At 37.9% G+C, this 24,147-nt stretch overlaps 1 protein-coding gene across 3 annotated transcripts in view; it reads right to left on the bottom strand.

Annotated features, from left to right (window-relative positions):
* The window catches only part of LOC134794781 (rho guanine nucleotide exchange factor 17), a 180,897-nt gene extending 157,114 nt beyond the window's left edge, over positions 1 to 23,783 (bottom strand). Inside the window, exon 1 of one of the 3 annotated variants that reach the window (XM_063766587.1) lies at positions 23,440 to 23,783. The gene's annotated coding sequence lies outside the window, so the exon portion shown is untranslated. The remainder of the gene's footprint in view (positions 1 to 23,439) is intronic. The other 2 variants (XM_063766571.1, XM_063766577.1) reach the window with 2 other exon arrangements.
* Positions 23,784 to 24,147: the final 364 nt, after the last annotated feature.

Genomic DNA, 24,147 nt, shown 5'->3' with positions numbered 1-24,147 from the left:
TTTTGACTATTTTAAGGTTAGGCTACAGGGCAAACCCTTAACCCGATCGTCTTTGTTTTAGGCTCAAATTGTAGCTGACTAAATTGTCCAGAGCCGTTTTTCTCAAATTTTTGATATCATTCTTCGTTTCCAAATTATCGTGCCCCAAAATCAAAAATTCGGAAAAAAAATAATTTTTCACCTCAGCAGTTCGAACAAGGGTACTTTGCTTCTTAAAAACAGTGAGCAAAATGCGATTTTGCTCACTGAGTCATTTTGTCTCACTCAGTGAGCAAAATCGCATTTTGCTCACTGAGTTGTCTCATTCAGTGAGCAAAATGCGATTTTGCTCACTGAGACAAAATGACATTCAAGTGACCTTTATAGTCAAATGTCATTTCAACATGCGGGGTCTAATACAAGATACTTGGGTTCTATCTATTATCTCTGTCCCTCTAGGTATATTCTCACTGCTTAGGGTGAAAAATTTTGTGTACTACACGAGATCAAAGTTATTTACATCTCGTGCGCTTTTGAATCCCTTACTACGCTCAAGATTCTAAATTAGATTCACTCGCTACGCTCGTGAATCTATTATAGAATCTTTCGCTTGCACGGGACTCAAAATAAGCACTCGAAGAAATATCAAACTTTGATCTCTTGTTGTACAAATAACTATTATTTTCACTATTTCGACCATAACTTTTTTTGTTTTTGACTTTCTCGAATAATTATTTTTGCACCATACAGCTCTCGTGATTTTGCGTCTTTTGAGCCTTTTTTTAATATCATATCTTCACAACTTTCCGAGATATAAGGGGATCGCACTTTTTCGTGAAATCGGACCCTATACTGGAGCGAACAAAAAGACATTTCCAATGTCAAAACGGATGATTGGCTTGTGCACTTGTCTGTCTTTTTACTCGCCGGTGCGGCGCAGTGGCATGAAACACACACCCCCCCCTTGCCCGCCCCCGCCCGGCCAAGTCATGAATAATACTAATACCGGAAAAAACTGTCCGGAATGGGGAAAAGTAAAATGTCGGACGGTAAAATTACGTCTAGTGCACAAGCTAATATACATTTAATGGCGTGCCATATCGGACCGTAAAAACTCGGACTGACGGACGGGAAAATTCATTGTAGTGCACAATCGCCCTAAGGATGATGCTCGAAAGTGGGTCATAACCCGCCAAGGTTCTTTTAATGCCTTGCGGGGTCCATAGCCGTCATACCTACTTGTCTACTGGTGTGTTGTGTGTGGGCTGTTGGTACGTAATACAGTAAAATTATACATTTAGCGTTTGCGTCAAATCCGGTAGTTCTGATTTTTTGCAGACTTATTTATGATGTTGGTCCAATGAATAATCCAAGTTGGTGACCTCGAGCGCCGAACGCAACTTTGTCAAAAATCGAAAAACCTGCGAAAATTTCGGTTTATGTTTAATTTTGGGCGATTCTAACCCTAAAGGACTAGGTTTTGATAGTACATTCCTTAGACTTTTTTAAAGAAGACTAAATTTGCTACAATACGAGATTAGAACTGTCTCTGTAGATTGAATAGTTTTCGAGATAAAGGCTTTCATTCATTCATTCATTCAATTCTTTATTGCAGATAACAGATGATCCATATTAAATTAAAATAATTAAAATTACGTACACAATAATAAAACAATACATTATTAAAAATGATTAAAATAATAAAATTAAAAATTAAAAATTAAAGTCAAAATTTAGATTTTTTTTAAATTGAGCTCGTAAGCTAAGGGAGTGCAGTGAGTATGCACTTTTGACTCAGGCAATGCCGCTTGGCACGATTGTTCTTAAGGTCAAACAAAGCTGATTTGGCGCGGTAGCCACGATATCGTACCGTGCCTACCCCCCCAAAAAGGGAGGGGAAAGGGTCGGATCCCCAGGTCCAATCTAAGCTATATTTCTTCCTGCTCTTAGCAACTAGGGCAAGTTATATATGATTTTCATATAATTTAGGGCTTCCTTATTCTATAAAGTATCACTTCAAAGCAGGCATTCCTAAATTTTTTTGTAAAAATATGAAGCGGATTGAGTGACGATTTCCATAGAAAAGTAATTATGGCCAACGTCAAAAGTTAAAAACCGGGCAAGTGCGAGTCGGACTCGCGCACGAAGGGTTCCGTACCATAATGCAAAAAAAAAAACAAAAAAAAAAAAGCAAAAAAAAAAACGGTCACCCATCCAAGTACTGACCACTCCCGACGTTGCTTAACTTTGGTCAAAAATCACGTTTGTTGTATGGGAGCCCCATTTAAATCTTTATTTTATTCTGTTTTTAGTATTTGTTGTTATAGCGGCAACAGAAATACATCATCTGTGAAAATTTCAACTGTCTAGCTATCACGGTTCGTGAGATACAGCCTGGTGACAGACGGACGGACGGACGGACGGACGGACGGACGGACGGACGGACGGACGGACGGACGGACGGACGGACGGACGGACGGACGGACGGACGGACGGACAGCGAAGTCTTAGTAATAGGGTCCCGTTTTACCCTTTGGGTACGGAACCCTAAAAATCTTAAAAAAAAACACTTAACTAGGCATTTTAAAAGTATGAATATAATGTTTTCATCCCTAAATTATATGAAAATGATATATAACGTGCCCTAGCTCCTAAGAGTAGGAAGAAATATAGCAAAGATTGGACCTGGGGATCCGACCTTTCCCCTCCCTTTTTGGGGGGTATGCACGGTACGATCTCATAGCTACTGGGCCAAATCAGCTTTGTTTGACCTTAGGAACAACCGTGCCAAGCGGCATCGCCTGAGTCAAAAGTGCATACTCACTGCACTCACTTAGCTTACGAGCTCAATTTCAAAAAAATCTAAATTTTGAAAGCCTTTATCTCGGAAACTGTTCAATCTACAGAGACAGTTCTAATCTCGTATTGTAGCAAATTTAGTCTTCTTTAAAAACGTCTAAGGAAGGTACTATCAAAAACTAGTCCTTTAGGGTTAGAATCGCCCAAAACTAAATAAAAACCGAAATTTTCGCAGGTTTTTCGATTTTTGACAAAGTTGCGTTCGGCGCTCAAAGTCACAAACTTGGATTATTAATTAGGCCAACATCATAAATAAGTCTGCAAAAAATCAGAACTACCGGATTTGACGCAGAAGAGCCACGTTACAAAATTATACAATTTCACTGGATACTGGAGGTTGGTACTGAATGTAATGGCCCGTACACTGTGGCACAAGTTTGTCGATATAAGGTACGAATAGTTACAAGGTACATTATTCAACGTTTACTGACGCGGTTAAACCTTAGATTTACCTAACAACCTCGATAAAAGTCCAAAAAACATTTCGACCGTTTACCGAAACGCGTTGGTAAATTTTAGGTTTTAGCGGTAAATCCTAGGTTTCACCATTCTTCGGGGTTTTACGGTGTCATAATGACAATTATACTTATAACTTTGCAAATTTTCACCTTTCACAACATTTCTACTCTCGTTATTAATTTCGGTTCATACATAAGTAGATTTACAGTCATGATTCATACGAGTATTTACCGTTGACGTAATTTATGTTTGACACGCGTTAATTTATATTTTGATGTCCTCGTGTTTTATTTATGATCGTTTTTGTATAGTTTTTTTTCTATGAGAGTTGACATTTTTTATTATCAATTTTCTAGTGTTAATTTATAACATGTAAGAATGTTATGGATGTGTTTGACCAATTAAAAAGCCTTAATGGGTGCTGGACACCATATTTATGGTTGTAAACGAGGTTATTTAATATATTCGGTAGAACCAGATTTGCATTTACATGTATGGCTTGGCTAGTTATTTATGTTTATTGAAGAACCTACAAAGTAGTGAGGATTCGGCTCTACTCAGAATCACGAGCTCTTTCGATCCTGATAAGGTGGTGGTACTGGTGCTCGACGCAGTCCCAGTCCATGTCATCTTGAAACGTAAGTCTTTGTCAATAGAGGCGACAGCAGGGTGTCATCTGTTGGGCATTAGCATGTCGAGCACTAGTACCACCACCTTAAGAAAAAAAAGTATACCAAGATTTATAATTCCATTCTGTTGTTTTTTTTTCATAGACTTTGTATTAATTTGTATGACGATATGACGGTAACGGCAAAGAGAATTAAGTTTATCTTTGGTAGCGGAATGAAAGGAACGAAATATGTATGGAAGTTTTAGGACCCTCTAATTCTTCTATTAGGATCGCAAGAGCTCGTGACTGAGTAGAAATAAAATAAAAAACCAAAAATGTGAATAAAAGTGTAGTGTACAACTTTAAAGTAAAATGGTTCACGTACTTTAAGAGACTAACAAGGACTTTAATTCAAAATGCATTAATGACACTTTATATGTAGTTTTGAATACCGTCGGTACGTAGTTATTCCCGTTCCGTCCATTAGAGAGGCGGGGATTGGGGCGCCGCCGTCTCCATTTCAACTACCCATAATAAATATTCCGGTACCTTTACCCACTCACGGCTACCCTATACATAAACACGTCGTCATAAATAGGAAATATAACGTTGCGTATTACCTTAAATTGGAAATCCACGTTAATACCAACGGCCCACAAACGGATGGGCGATATAAAAGCCAGTGTTGATTAGCGCTGGCAAAAAATTAAACAAACCACCGGTTAACGAGGCTCTTAACGCGACGACAAGATTGATAACCCTGCTGCCAGAATAAAACTGTTTTACGCCTATCGCAGAGTTTTTTATACAAATGTCTATGGGGAAAACTTATAAATGCGAAATATAACTCTGTCTGTTACCTCTTCACGCATAAATAGCTGAACCAATTTAGATGAAATTTGGTATGGAGATAGTTTGAGACCCGAGGAAGGACATTTCGCATGTATAATATATAGGGACAGTGATAATTGATATTACTTATTACGTTCAATCCATGCGTGACAGCTCATGAATCCACCTATAAATATAAGTGATCCTGCAACCTATCACTGTCACTATGTTGTTTGTAAAAATGTATTAAACTAACACTAACTATTGGATAAGACATGTTACATACTTTTATACGTGTTATATTAGTAACCCATTTTAGCCCTGAATCGCGTCCCAGATCCGTCTTGTCTTTATAGGCTTTACATACAAGCAACACATTGCAGTTGCATACCATCCACGCCCAAAAATAATGCCCCGAAAACATGTTACGTAGAATATTGTCCAGTGACATTTCATTTTTCCAACTCCAAACTGCATCAAGTCTATTCCCAGGCGATTGTAAACTTGAACGTAGTACGAGTTCCACAGAGTCTATAATTAAATGATCCCTTAGTTTGCCTTGCTGCTGTATGGTGTTAAACGAGTGATTTGCGGAGTATGCGCGCGAGTTGCCAAGACCCTGTACGCGGGTGACACGGCAAAATTGCGTGTCAATCGGCGTTAATAAGCGATTGATATTGTCTCGGCATCTGGTTTATGTAAGATTATCTTTATTAAAAATAACAAAAAGATGTAGGTACATAAATCGCACGAAGAGCGCCAAACATTATAGTAGTAGGGCTTACGGCGATATTTACATCGAAAGCTGCATTTTTGGCAGAAAGCAAGCCGCTTTGCCCAGTGATACTAGGGACCAATCTGAATGATTTCATCCGAGGAAACACAAATTTCATTCACTAGAATTCAAGATGGCGGACCTTTTTCAAAATGGCGGCTGCAATATTTAAAAAAATTATAGACACAAAACAGCTGCACCGATTTTAGTGATTGATATATCGATCAATTCGTATTGACACTTGTAATCGAATAAAAAATATGGCATTTAAGAAATTAAAGATGGCGGCCGAATATTAAGAAAATAGTGTTTTTTTTCTTTAATTTTTTTCCTTCTAATGAAAATAACAACTAAATATTCTATAACATGATCACATATTCTTTCATTTAAATGAAACCTGATAATATTATCTGCAAAATAAAAAAATAATCTTAACAATCCGGTGAGTAGTTTTTGAATTATACTCATTTCAAAAAGCGCGTAACTGCCGTTCGAAACGGCCCGCTCGCGCGGCTCGCGTCAAAACTGAGAACTTTGATGATTTAAAGGTAAAAAAAGAACTGAAAACATATTTACTTTATTTATTGAGCTATAAATAAATAAATAAATTGTATTTCTGCTTATTATTTGTGACCATCACGGGAAAAGGTATAGCGCCTGGCGCTTACGTCGCTTAGCACCGCAATAGTATTGGAGCGGCGTTAATAATAGCGTAAGCGCCATCCGCCCTAAGGTACCTCTATACCAGTGGGTTCAAATTTATTCCTCTCTATCATCTTTGCCCGATGTGGTTGAACTAAAAGAAAAGAAAATTCATATGAAATCAGATCAAAATATACCTAATATAATTAAATTAAATATATAGAGATGAACTTTGGATGAACTACGCCAAACTGGAGCCCCTCCAATACTATTTCAATGTGTGTAGTATTGAAATACATAGTAATGGAGGGTGGGACAGTTTGGCGTGGTTTATCTATAAGTACCTTTTGTTTTTGCAAGTGCTGCATTGCACTGTGCAGGGTAGACCCACCCTCCGACACGTGCAGCGCATTGTTTCGCAGCCTTTTTTACAGCCGCAATGGTCCAGGTATGATAATTCACGCCACATCGCCCTAGCATCAGACCATTGCGATTCCCAACTGCCATTAGATGACTTCCAACCCCAAGAGGATGGCAATGGCACAGAGGCATCATCAAGAATAAGGGCATATCACCCCATAAGTGGCCTGCTTGATATGTGAGACGGAGCGCGTGTTTGTGTAATGCTGCCGATGTTGGTGGGATGCTGGTTACCAATTTATTTTTAGTAGCAAATAGCTCCTTGCGTACCAAGTTGTCCGACGAATGTGATATTTGTGGGTCATATAAGTAGCAGGTGAACTTTTCCTGCACAGCCATGATTTCTTCAGGAAGGCTTTGTAATGGCTGCGATATTTCTTTCAAAGTTGGTGTAACTTCAGGGTGTAACAACCACGTTTTGAAGCAAGACTTCTTTCCTTTTGTATGGAAGTAAGAAGTAGTGTCACACCCTGTAGAGGCGTTCACGCCACGAAGAGCGGTTGATCTGTCAGGACCCAAAGTATTTGCTATTTATGAACATCGATATAACGGCGTTTATTTGCAGTCCCAGTTAGTAGCCATAACTCTTGCAGGCCACTATCAATTGAAGATTGATGATATGATATGATATCAATAACACCAAAACATCTGTATCGGAAGATCTAATCAAAATACGCCTAATTCCCTGTTCTGCCTGATCTTTTGCGTGAAGTACGATGCGGCCATCAGCTTCTTCCGCATGTGTTCCTATTCATAAGATCTCTACAGGGTGTGACACTACTTCTTACTTCCATACAAAAGGAAATAAGTCTTGCTTCAAAACGTGGTTGTCACACCCTGAAGTTACACCAGCTTTGAAACAAATATCGCAGCCATTACAAAGCCTTCCTGAAGAAATCATGGCTATGCCGGAAAAGTTCACCTGCTACTTGCTACTACGCAAGGAGCTATTTGCTACTAAAAAGAAATTGGTAACCAGCATCCCACCAACATCGGGGAGCATTACATAAACACGCGCTCCGTCTCACATATCAAGCAGGCCAGTTATGGGGTGATATGCCCTTATTCTTGATGATGCCTCTGTGCCATTGCCATCCTCTTGGGGTTGGAAGTCATCTAATGGCAGTTGGGAACCGCAATGGTCTGATGCCAGGGAGATGGCGTGAATTATCATACCTGGACCATTGCGGCTGTAAAAAAGGCTTCGAAACAATGCGCTGCACGTGTCGGAGAGTGGGTCTACCCTGTACAGTGCAATGCAGCACTTGCAAAGGCAACTGCAAAAACGAAAAGTAACTTATAGATAAACCACGCCAAACTGTCCCGCCCCTCCATTACTATTTCAATACTACACACATTGAAATAGTAATGGAAGTTAGTTTGGCGTAGTTCATCTCTATATATTTAATTTAATTATATTAGGTATATTTTGTTCTGATTTCATATGAATTTTCTTTTCTTTCAGTTCATCCACATCGGACGAAGATGATAAAGAGGAATAAATTTGAACCCACGGGTATAGGTACCTTAGGGCGGATGGCGCTTACGCTATTATTAACGCCGCTCCAATACTATTGCGGTGCTAAGCGACGTAAGCGCCAGCCGCCATAACTTTTCCCGTGATGGTCACAAATAATAAGCAGAAACACAATTTATTTATTTATTTATAGCTCAATAAATAAAGTAAATATGTTTTCAGTTCTTTTTTTACCTTTAAATCATCAAAATTCTCAGTTTTGACGCGAGCCGCGCGAGCGGGCCGTTTCGGACGGCACTTACGCGCTTTTTGAAATGCGTATAGTTCAAAAACTACTCAACGGATTGTTAAGATTATTTTTTTATTTTGCAGATAATATTATCAGGTTTCATTTAAATGAAAGAATATGTGATAATATTATAGAATATTTAGTTGTTATTTTCATTAGAAGGAAAAAAATTAAAGAAAAAAAACACAATTTTCTTAATATTCGGCCGCCATCTTTAATTTCTTAAACGCCATATTTTTTATTCGATTACAAGTGTCAATACGAATTGATCGATATATCAATCATTAAAATCGGTGCAGCCGTTTTGTGTCTATAATTTTTTTAAATATTGGAGCCGCCATTTTGGAAAAGGTCCGCCATCTTGAATTCTAGTGAATGAAATTTGTGTTTCCTCGGATGAAATCATTCAGATTGGTCCCTAGTATCACTGGGCAAAGCGGCTTGCTTTCTGCCAAAAATGCAGTTTCTTTTCGCTAAGCTCTATCACTATTATAATATATCATCGTTATCGTAAAAGCTTGATGTTTTCGCCTAAAAAATTTTGGAACTGCTGTGGGATCTATCGAAAACTGCATAAATCATAAGTTTCTTCCAACTAATACAAAAGTATCATCCACTAATTTAGTAAGATACAATGATGAAGTTGGTGTAATGGCAAATTTCGAGGTAAAGGATGACTCACGTCACGTTAAATAGACCGGGCCGTGTCCGGGCCGGAGCTTCCGGCGCATCGTTTTCTATGGAAGCATCACGTGATCGCCTGCCATGTCATAGAAAAGTAAGCTCCGGAAGCTCCGGCCCGGACACGGCCCGGTCTAACGTGAGTCATCCTTAAGTCATATTCACATGCGATCACATAGAATGGTTCAGGCGGAGTATGTCACTTTCTTAGGACGTCACATTCTGAGGACGTCACATTCTGAGTTCGTCACTTTCTGAGTACGTCACTTTCTGAGAACGCCACTTTCTGAGGACGTCACATTCTGAGTTCGTCACTTTCTGAGTACGTCACTTTCTGAGAACGCCACTTTCTGAGGAAGTCACTTTCTGAGTTCGTCACTTTCTGAGTACGTCACTTTCTGAGAACGCCACTTTCTGAGTACGTCACTTTCTGAGGACGTCACTTTCTGAGAACGCCACTTTCTGAGGACGTCACTTTCTGAGTACGTCGCGTTTTTTAGCATAGGTACGATTTAACAGTATAATATACCTGCACGAAAAATGTATACTGCCAGCAACCAGATTAGCTGTTCGACATACGGTCGATTTTATATCCTACATACCTACCAATACCAATCTCTGTTTGCCTTACGCCTGACTGGTAGAGAATTCCATTTGGCAAAACGTCCTATGTTTCGTGCAATAAAGTGAAAATAGAGCAATAAATAATAAAAAACAATCTAATTATGTTTAAATCGTTATTTAATTCAGAATACTTAGAAACTACAAGCACCAAAACATTTAGCCACAGATTGGAGTTAGGCCGGCAACAGCTTCGATTCAATACACATAAATGTTTCGCACAGTAGGAACCATAATTTTATCATTCGCCGCTGTGAGTAGCTGGTGAAGGTATCATGGCAAGCTCGCTGACACCAGTAGAAGAAGTCCTCAATTCAATTATAGAATATGTATGTTAGCCGGTTTTTCGTAGTTTTCGAGTTATGAATTTTTGAACTTTTAACTTTTGTTAAGAAATTCCGGGGCGAACCAATTAATTTATTTAAAAAAACTATTGAAAAAATCAGCATCCTCACTTGGCTACGAGTTGGAAAAAAAAGAGAAAAGTCAAAGTTTTACGTTCAAGCAGGTCAAGTTTAGATTTTACGACGATTCAATGACTTTTGGTTATTTTAGAAACTGCTAGGGTAGGGTGTGTAAACAGGTTTTCGATCAGGTCAAGTGTCCGTCTTACATCTTACGAATCTTACGGTCACGTGACCGGTCGAGAGTTTAACATTTTTTCCCCATCACAAAAAGTACAAAGCGCCGCTAAAGAAGATTTCACTTAAAAATTTTGTACATCGAGGTTTGTACCACCCTGTATAGAGTATAGTTAATACCACCATAACTAGTAGGTAAATATTTAAATTCATATTAAAATATGTGACTTTTAAGTACTGTATAATTAATACAAATTAAATTTAAAATTTTTGTTTAATTTATTTTTTTATAATAAAGTAAATTTTAATTAAAGCTAGAGATAAAATAAAAAAACACAAACTATAAAAAATATACGTACCTACAAAAAAATATGTGACTGTTATTATTACCACTCTGTATAATTTCAGCCAGAAGTAGTAAATGACGGTGTGACGTTCTGCTTTCAAATTCTGATTCTATTTTATTTAGATTATGACAAAAAGTCAAATCGCAATATAGTCATCAACCAAATATTAAGCATAACGTCATTAAATTAGGGCTTGTTTTACATTGAGACAATAGGTATCGCTAACTTTTTGCGAGTGAGTAAGAAAGCAGAACAGCAGTATCACCTTCGCGTGTTACCGCCGATACCCGATGTAAGTATCTTTCTAAAACCCGAAGGTCATTCTGAGAGTTAACGGACTGTAGATAATATGTTGCGCTAGCTTCGACCCGCGACTTCATCTGCTTGGAAACATGATGATGATGATGATATCGTACCTATGCTAAAAAACGTGACGTACTCAGAAAGTGACGTCCTCAAAAAGTGGCGTTCTCAGAAAGTGACGTCCTCAAAAAGTGACGTACTCAGAAAGTGGCGTTCTCAGAAAGTGACGTCCTCAAAAAGTGACGTACTCAGAAAGTGGCGTTCTCAGAAAGTGACGTACTCAGAAAGTGACGTTCACAGAAAGTGGCGTTCTCATAAAGTGACGTACTCAGAAAGTGACGAACTCAGAATGTGACGTCCTCAGAATGTGACGTCCTAAGAAAGTGACATACTCCGCCTGAACCCATAGAATAGACTGTCTAACAGCTACGAGGAACGGCGGTTGTGTTGTGTAGTGTTTTACAAATTAAGACTGCGAAAAATTGGATAATTATTTCTTAGTTTTAATTAAAGTTTAATTGTTGTAAATGAATTATTTACCATCACCTGTAAACATTAACACAAATTTCCAATAAAGAAACGTTATTCTACAACTAACCAATCAAACACAATAGACGAATCTGATGAGTTGATGACCGTAATCATATTCTAAAACTGACACATCCGAAATGGCTTGAAAATAGACATCCTACAACCTAATGTTTCTGTTAGGTACGAGTAGGGTAATTCGCCAGTAACTGGCCACTTTTAGTAACTGGCCGCCCTAAACTAAAAATTAATTCTATTCATCTACAAAAAGAATTCATTTTAGTATAAGGTGGCCAGTTATTGAAAACTGGCCAGTTATTGAAACCTTATAGGAAAATGAATTCTGTTTACAGGTGAATAGAATTCATTTTTAGTTTAGGGCGGCCAGTTACTAAAAGTGGCCAGTTACTGGCGAATTACCCTATTAAGTTACAAAACAAAATGAACAATAAATAAAAGTCAAAACAAACGCAGGTTAATTACAGCCGCTTAATGTGAAGAAAGGCTCGTATTAATAAAAGACAATGCATGCTAATAGCCTAATAGTAACGCATTATAAAATATGTGCCAGTCATTGAATTCTATTCACTCAGTGCCGACTTTTTCAGAGTAGGCGAGATGTGTAGGTACCTACATTCATTTATTTACATTTACTTATGAGATGAACCTCCTTCCACAAAGTGGGCAGTGACAGTGTAATTATTTCAAAAGGGTGAAAGATTTTCACACTTAAGAGGAATTACATAAATTTTTCGCGTAGCTATACAAATTTATACATGCGCGTAGATAGATTGTTTATTTTCCGCAAATGCAAAATGTCAAGATTTATAAATTTATATCTATTAATTCTTCCAGATTACATACATGAAATTCACTAGAAGCTGTATATGAACCACCAAGTACAATTATCAACAAATGCTATTATCCCTGTGATAATTGCTCTATTCACATTCAGGTTGACCAACAAGGGGTGAAAGAACAAGCTTCATAATTATGTTGTCAATTACAAGAGTAATTATTAACAATTATCGTAATTCTGATGACAAGGAATGGCAGACAGGCTGGCGGTATTTCTAATGAAGAATGAGTTTTGTTTGTTTAAGGATTCTTGCAATGCAACATACTAAAAGGACGGAAATGTATTATTAGCAGGGTATAAAAAATTCCCAAGCTGTACCTGCGGGACCCTACACTTTAATTTTAGAATGGTATGTACCTACTTTTAAACGGCTGTACCTACAGTTAATACAATTTCCATCCGTAGTATAGGTACTAGAACGATGCGTATGTTTGTGTCTTGCTTGTCAGAAAAGAATAAATAAGTGTTAAGGACATGGTGAACATCTTGCAGCCATCCTGCACCATGGCTCCACAAATGCACCGATGTACCACGCAAACCTTCGAACCGAAGTTATCCAGCAGTGTGCCTAACTGCATGGGGGCAGGCGTGGCTCACTCCGCGATTTCGTCGCGTCCATGGTATAATAATATACTCCGCCTGGTACTCTCTTCCGACCACGTGACTCACACAAGCCTACGTCATCATGCGACAGCGCTATATAATAATATGCAATAGCGCTATATAAAGTGGCAGTGTTATTGTGACGTAGGCTTGTGTCACTCTGGGAAGAGAAGACCATGTTTTATTAGACTATGGTCGCATCGGTACAATTACATGCGGCCACACCAATTTTGGTGTCTAGCAGTAGTAGTTGCCACGCACCGCTATGGAACGGACGCCTGCGGGCGAGGCATGGTTCCATTTTCATCGCCTGTCGCTATGCCCGTCACTTTCGCACTTATATACTTCTTAGAACGTGGGGGAAGGTGTTTAAAGTAATATTTTTGTAAGAATTTATTAACAAACATAATTCCTACTTCTTAAAACATATTGCAAATAACAAAATTTAAATGTGTCGCTGTTAGATGGCTGATAAGTAGGTACAACGTCATCATCACAGTCATCATTGTCTTAATGTACTGTAGGTACCTATTTGTTATTTGGTTCAAGGACACTTCTAGCACGCTAGATGTGTTTGTTATCAGTGAATAGATATGCTTAACTGCCTTCTTGCTAGTTTAGATGAAACATCTTATTTATGAAGGAGTACCAGTGGCGCATATGGCGTTTTTATTAATGCAATGTTGTGTTCAATGTCAACAAACGCATTCCTAGTGCAGGAAATGTAGACTTTGCAGATTCTTCAACTGGTACCGTAAGCGAGATAAGGCTGGAACAATTTTAATATTTATTAAATATTTAAAGTCAATAAATTTTATCAAGAAGGCAACGAAGACAGACGTATTTTACGATTTTTACGCATATTTTGTCGTGTTTTTATTGCCGAAGTGACATATTTCATCAGTAAATTTTTAATGCTTTTAGGGTTCCGTACCCAAAGGGTAAAAACGGGACCCTATTACTAAGACTCCACTGTCCGTCTGTCTGTCTGTCTGTCCGTCTGTCTGTCTGTCTGTCTGTCCGTCTGTCTGCCTGTCTGTCTGTCACCAGGCTGTAACTCATGAACCGTGATAGCTATTGAAATTTTCACAGATGATGTATTTCTGTTGCCGCTATAACAACAAATACTAAAAATAGAATAAAATAAATATTTAAATGGGGCTCCCATACAATAAACGTGATTTTTTTGCCGTTTTATTGCGTAATGGTACGGAACCCTTTGTGCGCGAGTCCTCGCACTTGGCCGGTTTTTTTATATTTTAGTAGTCTAACTAGTAATACCTATGTAACTAATATGTATAAGGAGTCGTGAACACAACCAATGAATGTCTAGACGCAAACAATCACACATTGTTATTATCTCGCATGCACGGACGCCGCTCACGAAGTTGGTAAACAAACAGCATTCTTCACGCGGGAAATGTTGACATTGCAAATTATTTTCTGACTAGGTCATTCCTTTCTTATAATACTCGTATTTTAATTAACTCGTATTTAAAATACAGACGTGGCTCAATTTAAATTCGCTGCAGGCCAAAGTTCAACACAAGGTATTGTATACATTTTAGTTGTAACTTTGTTTTGAACCGCTTTACGTCAACGATTTATTTGGGATAACTTCAACAACGGGGTAATTTACTTACCACAATTATGTATCTTGCTATTATGTATCTACTACGCTAGAACCACTTCATACTTGGCAATACTTGGGTACGCTTCTGAAAAGCTTATGAAGGTATCTTACTTACTGTTTAGTAGTTATTAGCGATTTTCTAAATTAACCCGCTTTCAAAGTCACCCCAAAGCACCGCGCGCTCTACTCAAATACAACATACAAGTAAATAGAAAGTATGAATATTGAATAGTATTGCTATAGCATAGCGTATGGTCTCTAAGAGTAACTGTAGGTAGGGAAATAAAGATTACTCACAAAAAGTAACCGCAAATTACTAACTCTTATCTCTATTAGGAGTTATTGACTCGTCAAGCCCGCCCACAGGCTCAAAAAATATGTGCAAAATCAATGTTTGCGAATTGTATTTGCCTCGGCCCATACGGGCATGCAGAATTTCGCACGACCATAAACACGGCTTTAGTGCCGCGGTAATTAATGACACCCTGTATATGAACACGTACGGTACTTACCATGTGACAACAAATGGGGCTTAAGGGATTATACATCTACACACACGCACATTTCTTGATAGATATACATACAGAGTAATCTACATTCTTCAACAAACAGTAACATTGATTTACGTTTTTCAAGTACTGTCACCACACGGGATTGTTACGCCATTGAGGGTTCTTGCTAAATTGTAAATTCTATAGCGTAAGTATTGAACAACCAATTTAGCTAAGACCCTAAATGGCGCAACAATATGGAACAGTCAACTGTAAAAATATGGGTGTAAGCTAACTTATTCAAAAATATGTCCCATAGTTCTTAATTCGCAGAAATAAGAGCACAAGATATAGTGGAGCAGTATAAGTCGGATGAAACTACAAGCCTTAAAATAAATTTGTTATGTTTTAGTTACAGTTATATTTATTTTTTTCTGTATGTATTGTTAATTTAATTACCTCCTTATTAGTTTTAAGTTAGTGATAACTGATAAGTTAGATCCCCACCGAAAATCAGCGCTGCGGCTTACCGTCGCAGCATTACGCTGAGTGGGGGACCTATTTAACGTCTATGTGTCTATATAAAATTTGTAATTTAACGGGTTGGTTGACGTAAATAAATGTATTTTCTTTCTTTCTTTCTTAAAAAAGAAAACAGCTAGTACTCTGGGGACAATCAATTAAAGAAACAGATTGCGCTAATTGGAACCAAATGGATCTAAGGCGATATCAATAATAATACATCCATGTGTCGCACCTGAATTCTCAGTATCACGTCAGACTCACACATGAAAAAAACGTAACCATATCTCTGCCATGGCCATGTCCCATCCATTCCGATCCATCAAAATGCAAGATGTTTATCTTAAATGATTGTAATAGCTTATAATTTATTCTGTAAGTTCAGCAAAAAAGCCCCCGACCTGGTACATGGAACTAATGACTGTTTTTGCGCACCATACCTTGTCCACGTAAACTTCTAATCTACATACCTACATATTTAATATATCTGTTAGCAGAGTTGAAAAAAAGTAGAACTGGCCATTTTAACTATTTGTCACATTCCAATAATATTGCTGTGTATCTGTTTACCTTTGCCGAAGCTAACGACCTTAATTTAAAAATGTCACACACAATATCTTCGCAGGATATTATTGTGGGGTTATTTACTTACTCCTAGTTTCATTGTGAAATTTTTAATGATGATGATAAACATGATGAAATCTGACGGGGCTTCCTGAAAGGATTTCCATTTGGCTATATCCTAGATCAGCCATACTCTAAGTGTGTTCCGCGCCCTAGTTCCGCGACACCCCTGCAGGGGTTCCGCAAGAATTTAGAACACTATGCTTTAGTCGGCTCGAAAAATTTTACTATGCCGCCACCGCCGATACCTACTATTGTTTTATTGTAGGGTTCCATCTCAAGTATTTCGCTTTCCAAAAGCGTTCCGTCAAAAAAAAAGATTGAGAACCGCTGTCCTAGATTCTACTCGGCAACCTCAAATATGTTATTATTTTAGCAGTCTATGTAGGTATTTATGTATGTTATAAGTAGATAAACATCCCATCAAAAACATTACATGTAAAAAGGTGCAAGTCCCGCAACGCTTCTACTACAGAAAAGTTTTGAGATGTAATGTGAAACCAAGTCGGTTATTTTAATCAGTGCCAGGGGGTGTTAAAACCGTATCAATAAGATATCTTTAATTTGTAATCCATATAATGACTTGGCCATCGCACGGCTGCATAATGACATAAGAGATCATCGTCACCTCTTAAAAATAATTCTAATTGAACATAACGCTAGCGCTAATTGCAGTTTGAGCATTACACATATTATTATATACGAGTACGGTACGAGTAAAGCATTATGTGCGATTGCCAAGTCATTATATGTATTACAAATTAAAGATATCTTATTGATACGGTTTTAACACCCCCTGGCACTGATTAAAATAACCGACTTCGTTTCACATTACATCTCAAAACTTTTTTGTAGTAGAAGCGTTGCGAGACTTGCACCTTTTTACATGTAATGTTTTTGATGGGATCTCATCTATTTTTGTAGACAGTCCTTCTTTTCGGGTACTCATACCCATACTATGTATACACATATCATAACTAAACACATCTTCATTCATACTCACATCGTACATCGTAGTGTACCTTTACTTTACCTACTATTTGTAGGAACTGCAACAGTAACTTTGTAATAGCATATATTTATATGGGATTACAAACTTACTTATGCAGTTCTTAGAGCTTTAAAACGTGACTAATATTGCAATATTTTTAGGTTTTCTATGGCTTGATAAGCTGAAAACTACTTATGTTTAAAATTTGGAGCTTGTGGGTATTTAGAATTATGATGATCGTGAGTGAGTGTGTCAGTGTCGAAAATAAGGAACTTTGACGTACAATAATTCTTAAACTACAAGTTCAAATTGAATGTTTTTGAGAATATATCTTAAGCATGTTAAGCCCTATATATTACTGAAAATTTGCTCGACTTGGCGGGGGCACTGCCGTGCCCCCAGATATGTGGGTGTTTGTGGTATGTTGTGTGTTCCACTGTATCGTCAAAACTAGTAAAACGTTTTTGGTTACTGAGGTGTCACGTGTCCAATGTCAATCGTTTCATATTATAACCGACATTGAAAGAGGCGGAGGTTCTTTAAGTAGTCGGGTTTCAAGTGTGTGTAAAACTCGCATCATATAAACAACCAACTGAACATTGGACTCGATAACAATGCATTAAACCGTTGCGAGGTGTTTAGATGAACAGCAAAGTTATCTTATCTCACGTAGGTATTTAATTACGTGCTTCGCTCTGCACTCGAGGTTCTTTAGACGCATGCCATGCGTTTTACGCATAGAAGGTAGGATCGTATAGAAGTGGTATACGCGTGCCTCCGTAAGGGACAAAACATACGTAAATGCGACACTGTGATTGGTCGAATTTATTTGCCGTATGCCCACCATTATCCATACAAAAAAATGGTGGGGTACAAAAAATATGTGAGACTGTGATAAGGACAAACAATAATAGCGCTTTCTCTGCTACTCCTACTGAAAAATACGTAAGACTATCCCGTTCTGTCAGTTATCCCCACCACTCGTGCCCAATCCAGTTTAATACTAGATTCATGGTTTTACGCTTCAACAAAGTCAATAGTAATATATATGTATTAGGTAGTGTCGGTTTTCCGTATAGGAATCTACAATTTTACACATGATCTTAGGTTTCCCTGCCTTATGAATGACGTGTGACGATCATGAGTTCAACAATGGGAGATGGGAGTGCACACATGTATTGGAGTTAAGTAAATTTAAATTTTTCGGTTGTTAGCTACAGATACATTTTTGAGTATACAAAGCCATATTTAACATATTTATATTTATATATGGCTTTTCGGAAATAAACTTGGACAAAAATTTTGTACAATGGGTCAAACAAACTAACTCCATTTTAATGATCTTGAGTGTAATTAAAATCTAGCAGGTATCGTACTAAATAGAGCTCGGTAACACCAATAAGTAACTGCCGACAAGGTATAGTTTTAATAAAAAGATTTTAACTAAGTTCGTGCCTTGTCTGCTTCTTCCTAACTCTACACGTAAATTTATCAGCCGTTGCTGTCGATATGCGACTATTGACAGTAATTATTTTGACAGTTCTGAGGCAGTATTCCAATCGCTCAAGAGTTGGAGAGCGGCTCAAATTACGTTTACGTCTCTCTATCTTACAAGCAATGGGAATTGCAATCGACCTTAGAAAACTGGTCGCATCTATTAGGACTCCCTCTTACCTTAGGCCTGCAAGCGAGACGTAATATCACATCAATATAAAACATGATCAGATTTTAAAGTTCGAATACCGCTCCTGGACATTTTCTTAGTATTGAAGGCGACGTACTCGCTCAATGATAAAACGATTGCTCTGTTACCCAGATTTTTTACGCCTTTATTTAATATGTTTTTAGTTTTCCTTTTTACCGGCATTACCTTTCTTGCTATCATATTATTATAATATAATTATATATCATATTTAAAGCAAACTTTGACCCTTTTCCCGGGTGTTCGTCTGCACTAAAATTTGTCATGGCACTCATGGCCATAGTTAGATACTATTCAATTATTCATGTGTAACGTGTAACTGACATAATAAAAATAATTTAGCCTATATACGTCCCACTGCTGGGCACAGGCCTCCTCTCAAGCACGAGAGGGTTTGGGCTATAGTCTCCACGCTCGCTGGCCCAATGCGGGTTGGGGACTTCACATACACCTTTGCATTTTTTCGCGGATGTATGCAGGTTTCCTCACGATGTTTTCCTTCACCGAAAAGCTAGTGGTAAATATGAAATGATATTCCGTACATAAGTTCCGAAAAACTCATTGGTACGAGCCAGGATTTGAACCCACGACCTCCGGATTACTCGGATCAGATCAGTCAGATCCACTCGGCCACCGCCGCTTCTTAAAGTTTTTTAATTTAATATGTATGTAGGTATGTACCGACGTCAAAACAGTTTTTGTTTAAATAGTATTTGAGCATATAATTTATATTTAGGTAACGTAGTGTACTAGTACTTTAAAAAAACACAAATCAAAATATTTAAATTATTCCGAAAGTTATCTGCAACATGACACCACAGACATCATTCCATGCAAAAAATTAACTATTAATTATTGATTTATTGCAGTAATAAAGACATAAACTTGGTATTAAATGGGAGGATGTTATAGTAGTTTTTTTGGTGTCATAAATTAATACACTTTTGCTGTCTGTCATTTTAAATGTTTAATACACCGAAATGTCGTTACGAAAAGTGGTTTTCACTCATCTTTCACTACATAAAAACATTGATTAATATTTAACATATAAAATAATGCCCAGAATAAGCAACGCAACCGACGCTCTTCGATAAATGGAGTTTTCATAAAATAAACTAGGTAGTAGGTACAGTCAGTAGCAGAAGTTGCTAGGCGGGCGAGGTGTTCAAAATTACATTGACACGCTCTTATTCTCTTAACAATAAAGTCGCGTCAAGATCATTTTGAACACCTCGCCCGCTTAGCAACTTCTGCTGCTGACTGTACTATTAAGGATAATAATTAGACACCGACGAGGACCATTAGGTTTCTCAGAATTCGGATAGTTTCTGTATTTATTTTGCTTTACGAAAACGTCTCGCTTTGCCTCATGGTTGGAATTCATCACAATAATTCTAATCTTAATTATTATTATTTGGAGCCTTACGTGTCCCACTGCTGGGCAAAGGCCTCCCTCCAATTTCTCCACTGATCTCTTTCCAATCTTAATTAGCCCGGAGAATATTCCCTTCATGTTATCGGCAAAAAAACGCGTAAGTACCTTATGATATCGATCATCCTTGCATTTAATCAATAATCCTGAGTAGGTTTAAAAAATGTTCAACCATCTGTAAGTGGTCCGGGAGGGTATAAATCTTTCATGAATTTATTTATAAGCTCGATGTTATGTGCATCGTAAATCGTTTAGAGTTTTGTTTTCAAGAAAAACGAATTTATGGCCGTATGATCGTTGTAGCATAGTCAATAAATACTTATATTATAGCTATAGTTTGGTAAGACATTTTCAGCCAGTAGAAAAAGGATGGGATGGATGGATTTTTCTACTGGCAAAGTGGGTTTGTCATAGTATATATTTTTTATCTCCTACGCAATTTAATGTTTCTAGGAACTTCCCACTCTAATGGGGGTAAAAAGTAGGTACCTATACCTAGAGTTCGCCTAAGCTATCTTGACACCGACTTGAACAGAACAAATCGAAGGAATGTCATACAATTAGACATTAAATATGATATTGTCACACTTTGTCATTGCAAATGCCGTGCCAAGTTTGGTCCGAGTCTATTCTATTGTATTAACCCAGGTGTACCTATGTCGTGTGACGAACGCTAGCACGATGAGAATTTTGACATTTCAGTATCAATTTCAGCTCTCATGAATTCACCTAGGAATGATCTGTGTGCTAGATTGTATTTAAATCCGTTTAGCATTTTTTGCTTTATTGAGAGTTAGGTAATACCCTCTTGTTGCGTATAATAAGTATAATAACTTGATATCTTGACCGATTTTAAGTCATCTATTTGCAAGTTTTATTTTTTAGAACGATTTTTCTACTCTATACAGCACAAACGAGGTTTCACCGCACGATTTTTGAAAGGTTTCACTAAAATATAGTTTAAAATTTACCATCATAATAAAGCTAAAGAAGAGGACTTATCGCACACTGCGCGGGCCTATGTCAATGTATTATCAATTTATCACGTAACTAATGCTGATTGTAAAACAATAAAATGGTCACGGCTAGAATGAAATTCCTAGAACATGGAGTCTAATTCTCGCAATGCATCATTTCAAGAATGTATACTCCATAGAGTAAGTAGGTGCCCACCTAAATGGTTAATCTGGTTTTTAACGGCCTCCTAATAGCCTAGTCGGTAGTGACCCTGCCTACGAAGCAGGAGGTCGCGGGTTCGAATCCTGGTAAGGGCATTTATTTGTGTGTTCATCGCGAATATTTTTCCTGAGTTATGGATGTTTTCTATGTATATAAGTATTTATATATATGTGTATATTATATATATCGTCGTCTAGTACCCACAACACAAGCCTTATTGAGCTTAATGTGTGACTAGGTCGATCTGTGTAAAATTGTCCTAATATTTAAAAAAAATCTTTGTTTAAAGCGTCATCTCCCATCGTCACGATATCGTATCGGCGGAAAAGTTACCTCTGCCTCTCAGCGTCGCGATATTGTTTGAATTGGATGAAGCAATTTCATTAAATGAAAATTAATAAAAAACGTCTGGGAGCTAAGGCGGGTGGCGCGTCCAACTCGGTGAAATTTATGATCAAGCGGGCCGCATGCTTCTTTGCCACCGACGGAGTATTAAAAAAGTTAGTTAGAAGTTTTGAAAGTGTGATAAACTATGATTTTCGAACCACGTCGGAGGCAATACACGGGCCTGGTAAGTAATTAACTAAGTACCGAATAGCCTATGGATACAGTTCCGAGGGTGCCCACTGCTCTGCTCAAGAAAGGACGTTACTTTCTTCTTCCATCGGCGACTGTACATTGAAGGTAATTTATTTATGTAGGTACATATTTGAACCTTTTAATAGTGACAATTAATATGAAAGCCGCTAGGGATCTCATACTATTGTCACTGTGACATGGTACGTATAGTCGTGTGTCTACACTACATAAAAATGCCAAATACGGCTTTCTCTGAACCAAAGGTGGTCCTTTGGCAGAATAAATATTTGCGTTTCGAGTCGAGAAGAAGAATTTAAAAAATATAATAGTCACATTTTTATATGGGCCCTTTAAATCCATCTTTGGGTCCAATGGCAGGGCCGTCTTAAACTATGCTGAGGCCCTTGGGCACATAAGAATTTGGGGCCCTTTTGGAAAGCAAAGAAAGCGAATTAAACTAATTTTTTCTACTATGATCTTCTATTTATTATGGGTAATCAAATATGTATACTGTTACTGTCTGTCCTTCGGGGCCCCCTGAGGATGGGGGCCCTGGGCACGGTAAAGACGGGACTGTCCAATGGGTCCTAAAGACCAATCCTGCCACAGGAAATCTTTGGTTCACGAAATGCCGTATTTCATGAGCTACAAGTACGACTAGAAATGGTAGGTACTCAAACCACTGAGGTACAAGAATCTTAACGTTGATCCCCTGCATAAAGAACTTCATGAGTGTACAAACGAACTAGAGACCTATACGTACGGCTACCACGACTGACACTGACAGACCTATTCGCTAACGTCTGCGTAACTTACTTTAGTTTAGACATCTCGCTCGCACTAATATGCCTGTACGAGCGAGATGCATAGAAAGTAAGTTACGCACATGCTAGCGAATATGTCAGTGTCAAGCTCGTGGTAAGGGTAACTCTAACTAGGTACCTAAGAGGTGTAAGTAAAGGTACCTTTGTGATGTGATGTTTATTCAATCTCATGAACAAAAAAGCTGTAAAAATCGGTAAGTATATTAAATCTTGAAATGAACCTAAAATGCCCCAAGTTCCTAAAAACCTCAACCCAGTTTTTTATCAATCTATATCAAATTGGTTATCTAAATTTACTACATAACAGTACTAACAGTGCTGCTGATAGCCAGATAAGAGAATGAAAGTGTGCAAACTCTTTCACTTCGGTGCCAACCGAAGAAAATACCTATTTGCCAATGCGAAAACATTGTTGTAAGTATAAAACTTATACAGAACATGACTTACGCTCTCTCCAACGAGTGCTCTTTATAAGATGTATATCACATAACATAACATAAAGTAGGTACTTATGCTAAAGCACCCTCTATACGTAATTTGAGCCTCTAATAATAATTTGCAAGACTATAAAGAAAGCGTAAACGCTTAAAACACTTACCACTTTCATGACAAGATAAACGAAATGACAATGAACTTCACTTGCCGAACTAATTGGTACCGGACACCACACTATACCGGTACCGATACCAATTTCACTAACACAACACAAGATGCAAAAGTTGATGCAAAAACTGCACAAAAAAACACGGCTTCCTTCCCAGAGTTAGCGAACACTTGGACGGTCCTTTTGACGTTTGAAACTGGCTAGATGAGAGCTATTTTCATAGATGTTAAAAAGTTTAAAAGAAGAAAAAGCTGCGCTTGAGTTTGCGTGAAACGACGGGACGTCGGCTGCGGCAGCGCTCGCACAGGCCCATCTAAAACTGATCCAACCGGTGTGAAGTTGCGCAGGCGATCGTGACCGGCCGCGATCAAGCGAGATATCGTAGCTCACTTCGTGTTGGTTGTCTTTTTGCTCTGGAGTTGAAGGGATTATACCCACCTACCCACGGATGTTGGAAATCCGATCCCAATATTACTAGGAATGATACTCGTAGGCGTCAAATCTTACTTGATTCTAATAACAGTCTAATAAGACGGTAACTTGCGGTCACCTCTGCCATTTCGCGTCAATTTATAGGTAAAAAATATGAGTGCATATACAACTTACTCAAAAATATGTCCCATAGCTCTTATCTTATGTCAGCGAATTAAGAACTATGGGACATATTTTTGAGTAAGTTATATGCGCCCATATTTTTACACT

The sequence above is a fragment of the Cydia splendana genome, chromosome 1 (genome assembly GCF_910591565.1).
Source record: "Cydia splendana chromosome 1, ilCydSple1.2, whole genome shotgun sequence".
NCBI classification, from domain to species: Eukaryota; Metazoa; Arthropoda; class Insecta; order Lepidoptera; family Tortricidae; genus Cydia; species Cydia splendana.
The sequence above is the reverse complement of the archived record's forward strand: the minus strand, read 5'-3'. Positions and strand labels throughout refer to the sequence as shown.